Source organism: Sturnus vulgaris, unplaced genomic scaffold (assembly GCF_052056855.1).
Source record: "Sturnus vulgaris isolate bStuVul1 unplaced genomic scaffold, bStuVul1.hap1 Scaffold_521, whole genome shotgun sequence".
In the NCBI taxonomy this organism is placed as follows: Eukaryota; Metazoa; Chordata; class Aves; order Passeriformes; family Sturnidae; genus Sturnus; species Sturnus vulgaris.
In genome coordinates this window covers 333,547-338,717 of record NW_028276515.1, presented here as the reverse complement: position 1 = coordinate 338,717, position 5,171 = coordinate 333,547, and the positions used below count along the sequence as shown (strand labels likewise).

The 5,171-nt window shown below is 48.2% G+C and overlaps 1 long non-coding RNA gene across 1 annotated transcript; it reads right to left on the bottom strand.

Annotated features, from left to right (window-relative positions):
- Positions 1–246: 246 nt before the first annotated feature.
- On the bottom strand, positions 247–1,711 carry LOC148217630 (uncharacterized). The gene is made up of 2 exons (XR_015800924.1): positions 1,543–1,711; positions 247–1,216 (listed from the first exon to the last, which is right to left on the bottom strand). It is a non-coding gene; the product is annotated as an uncharacterized LOC148217630 (long non-coding RNA).
- Positions 1,712–5,171: the final 3,460 nt, after the last annotated feature.

Here is a 5,171-nt window from a genome sequence, read left to right as displayed (position 1 = left end):
TCCAAGCGTCCATTCTGTTCCCCACAGGCCCTGGTGGCCCCGGGGAGCTCCCTTGGCCTTTCTCCTGCCCCTCTGCAGCCCGAGGTCGCTACACAAACAGTTCTTGTGTCCCCTCTAAATGACCCCGGGTTTTCTGCTCAATGAATGGCATGACCCGTGCCCACTGCTCATGATTCACCCAACCAAAATCAAGAGCAAATGTTGCTTGGGCTTTAAGAACTTGAAATAACTCTGAAGCAAAAGAAATCACCTTTTTCTCCTGGTTTTTATTTTTATTTTTTCATTTAAGATGCTGGACTTGCCTCTGTGGATGTGTGCTGAGCTCTCACTGCAGGGGACTGTCAGGCCTGAATGGCTGTGAGTTCGTGTTCTTCTCAGTAGGGAATCAGAAATTATTCTTAGACCATAGAATTGTTTTCTGAAACCTTTCCCCTTTCCTCTTTGTGCCTTTGAATTTTTCAGCTGTTCCCTGTTGTCACTTCCCCTGCCTGACTTCTGTGCAGCTCCTAGCTGGGAAAAACTGGGAAAACTTAGGGGGTACAGAGGTGGAATTTTTGGCTGGATTTTTCTAACATTTCTAATTTTGCTGAACTTATTTCCCCAGTGAGAAGAGCACGAACTCACAGCCATGCAGGCCTGACAGTCACTGCGGGAAATCTGACACAGTATTAATAAGTAACCTTTCCTGAGAGCAGTCACCACCCCAGTCCTCCAGCCTTGTCAAATGTTTGCAATAAATGGACCCAAGTTCTAATCCTTAATCTAAATTTATGTCAGCTTTTGTTAGAAAGATACCGGACAGTAAATCATACAAGAGAATTTAAAAATTGCACAAAGAATAACAGGCCCAGACCAAACCCAACCACCCCCATCAGTGCTCCACCCCAATTTTGGGAGAAACAGTGATACAGTTTATAAATACTCTCCTTCCACACTATTCAGTCCTTCACCGCACATCCCCAGAGAGGAGTCCCTCAGACCTTGCTCCCCTGAACACCAGGAGAGCTGGAGTTTCACCCAGATCCCACATTCCCATGGCAGTTAATCCCAGCAGGGAGGCAAAGAGGAACCCTGCATCCTCTGACATAGCCCACAGCACGGGCAGCACCAGGAGCCCTCCAGGCTCAGACCTCTGGTGCTGAAGCCTCTGGGCTTTGGCTGATCAAACACCACAGCTCTTGGCAAAGATGGCAGGAGAGTCGTGATTCTTCCTGTCCTGAAAGAGAGGAGGAAAAGAAAATTAAGTCGACTGCAGAAGGATTCCAGCTCTCAACTTCTGCTCTGATTCCTCACTCTGGGGTTTTATCCATGACAAGTGACACCAATTCAGAGTGCCCTTTTCCAGCATTTTTATTCCTAACTATTTCAGACATTAAAAGGATGCTCATTTCTCTTATTGTATTCTTTGCTTAATTTTATTAGCGGCATTTTCATCCCAGACCCCACTTGTCAGTTCTTCAATCCTTTAGCACTGGACTTGGCACAAAGGGATACCCGTGGTGCTGCATCACAAGAAATCCCAAAGAGAAACCCCTTCCAAACCTGACGGAGAAAGCTTTCAAGGCACTCCAGAACACAGACAGCTTTTCCTGCCTTGTCAGGCCACACCAATTCTGTCCCATCCACCTGAACTGTGCAGGTGAGGAAAAGGCTTTCCTTGCTCCTCGGGAATCACTGTCTGAGACCACAGATGTCCATCCTGGGCAGCACCTGGAAACAACGTGGGAAAGGCAAAATGAGAGTGTTTTCTATCAGAAAATTACTACTACTAATAAAAATAACAATCAGAACTTCTGGACAAATTTAGTAACATCACTTTGATATGAGAAATACAGGCCATGCCCATCCTTGTAGCCCAGGTGAAAACAGGAAGGAGAACTAGAGGAAAAGCAGAGTCCCTTATTTGATCTCTGGACACAAACGGAGGCCTTTTCCCTGTGAAAGCAAACTCACCCTTCCAGGGTTCCTGAGATCAGCTACGAGGAGGCTTTTGGCACTCCAAGAGCAGCTGGGTCACAGCTGGATGCGGCTTGGGTCTGGGAGACACCGTGCTCCTTCTGGAATTCTAGCACGCAAATGCCTGCTCCTGGCCCCAGGCCCGGAGATAAAATCTGTGGGGTTTTTCCCTGTGCAACATTGTTCACCCCTCCCAGGTTCCTGAGATCTGCACAGAGGAGGCTTTGGGCACCCCAAAGGCAGCCAGGGTTACAGGTGGGGGCAGCTTGGGGCTGGGAGAAATCCTCATCCATTTGGAATTTTATCAGGCAGAAACCTGGCTGGGTGCACAGGTCTCTGGACACGACCAGTGGCCCTTTCCCCTGTGAAACAAAACTCACCCTGCCAGGCTCCTGAGACCACTTAGGAGGAGGGGTTTGACTCTCCAAGAGCAGTCGCAACGAGAGATGCTCACACAGAAGGCCATGCAGAAGAGGAAACGAGCGCACCCGCATTCCCCCAAGGCGCGCCCCAACGCCCCAGACCCGGCACCGCCAGCTCGGGCAGTCCCATAAAGCATCCCCCGCCTCCGCAGCGGCGGGACAGGCGGGGCCCGGGGTCCCCGGGTCCGCACGGGCAGTCCCCGCGTCCCGGCCGGTCCCGAGGGCCCCGAGGAAACCGAGCGTGCCCGGAGGCGCGGCAGGACGGCAGCGCAGCGCCGCCTGGCGGCGGAGCAGGAGAGCAGCGCCGGGCCCCATGGCAGTATCGGTACCCGTGCGCCCCCTGCTGTCCGCGGCGATGCAGCGCCCGATGCCGAGTTCCACGCCCGTGTCGCCGAGGGAGAGGGGCACCGCTGGCTGGGGCCTCCCCGCCGACACGGACAGAAGCCGAAGCAGAAGCCCCGGTGCCATTGGCGGCCCCTACCCAGCGGGCCGGGCTCCGCACGGGCCCGCGGCCCCGCGCGGTATCGGGTCATCCCGCTCCCGTCTTCGTCGCACCCGGGCCCTGCTCCTGGCATGAAGCGCGTCACCGCCCCGCGCCGTCCCGCCCCCCGCGCGTCATCGCGTGCGTTCGGCGGCCCGCCCCGGGGGCGGTGCCGGGGGCGCTACCCGGGGCGGTGCCGGGGCAGTGCCGGGGGCGGCACCGGGGGCGGTGCCGGGGGCGTTCCCGGTCGCCGTGCCGGGGTAGCCCGGGGAGCGGTTCCGGGAGCGGTTCGGGGGGCGGTGCCGATTGCAGTCCCGGTCACTGTCCCCAGTCCCCGTTCCCAGTCCTGGTCCCGGTCCCAGTCCCCGGTTCCGGTCCCCGATCCTGGTCCCAGTCCCAGTTCCCCGTCCCGGAACCCGATCACGGTCCTGGTCCCAGTCCCCCATCCCGGTCCCGGTCCCTGTCTCCAGTCCCCGTCCCCGATCCCGGTCCCTGTCCCTTTTCCCCGTCCCGGTCCCCAATCCCAGTCCCGGTCCACGTCCCCGATCCCGATTTTTCCCCCCCTTTCACACTGATTTTTCCCCCGATTTATCAATGATTTTTTTCCCCATTTTTCCCCCATTTCTCACTGATATTTCCCCCCATTTTTCAGGGATTTTTTCCAGATTTATCCCCATTTCCCACTGATTTTTCCCCATTTTTCATGGATTTCCCCCCCCCCCGTTTCTTACTTATGTTTTTCCCCGATTTCTCATTGATTCCCCCCCCCCCCCCGCCCCCCCATTTCGCACTGATTTTTTACCCATTTTTCCCCATTTCTCACTGATTTCTTTCGCCATTTTTCATGGAATTTCCCCACCCATTTCTCACTGATTTGTTCCCCCATTTTTCATGGATTTTTTTCCCCATTTCTCACTGATTTTTCCCCCCCATTCTTCATGATTTACAGGATACTCTATCGTGAATGGAAAGCAATTAAAGGAAGGGGGGAGGTTACCAGCCACCTGGTCAGCTCAGACAGCAGAGCTGCACACGCTTGTGAGAGCCTGTGAATTATAGCAGGACAAGACATTAAATATATTTACTGATTCTAAATATGCATATGCGGTAATACATGCATTTGGAAAACTATGGGGAAAAAAAGAGGTTTATTAAGCTGCAGAAGAAAGAAGAAAAAAATTGGTTTACAAGGGATGGCAAGCAGTGGATACCAAAAGCTCTAGCCTTACAATTGTTAAAACACCTTCATTAAAGGAGTCGTTCTGTGCCTTCTTTGGGGTGAGGAAAAAAGGCTGAGGGGGGCTCCGACGTGGTTTGGGGCACCCCAAGGTCCCTGGGAGAGGGAGCCGGGCTGCGCTGGAGGAGCAGGTGAGTCGGGCATGGGGGGGGGGTCATGGTGGGTGCCAGAACATTGAGAGGGAGGGGTGGGTGTAGAATGCATGAAAAACAGAACCTTAAAAAATAGCTAAATATAGTCTAAAAGGAATGTTTTATTGGCTTGTGTTTGGCTAGAGGTAGGGTTTTTTTATAGATACTGTAAATAGAAAAGATAAAGAATAAAAATATAGAAGCAAATATAAGAAACCAATATATAAATATATTACATTACATTATATTATGTTATGAAAATAGAAATATATAAATATTCAGACTTTAAAAGGAATGTTTTATTGGTTCTTATTTGGTTAGAGGAGGGTTTTTTGAAAATAATATAGGCAAAAATATACAAATATGCAAAAATAGATACTGACATAAAATTATTATAACTATATATGCATATATATATGTAAGTATAAATATATAGAAATAAATATAAATATAAAATACATGTATGTAGTATGTAATACAAATAATTTATCGATTTTAATATGTTATATTAAATAGTATGTTATAATAGAATGTAAATAGCATCTAGTATATTAATATACTAGTAAAAACTACATTAAATAGTATATAAATATAGAATACACAATATAGACATATAAATCTACAGTTATAAATATGAAAACTAAATAGAAAAATATATTCAAATATAATTTAAAATAATCGAGTTTTTTGTTTCTATTTGGTTAGAGGCAGAGCTTTTAAAGAAATAATATTAAAAACTATGAACCTCCAAATATAGATGGATATAGATAAAATAGAAATAACATTAGTAATATAAATCTATGTATATAATGAATAATAAAAGAATATTGTATATATGATAAATAGAATAGCAATTAAATTGAATATATGAAATATGTCTAGATTATGACTATAAATTAAATATTAAAAATTAGATGATTTTTATATATAAAAGGTTTTTTTTT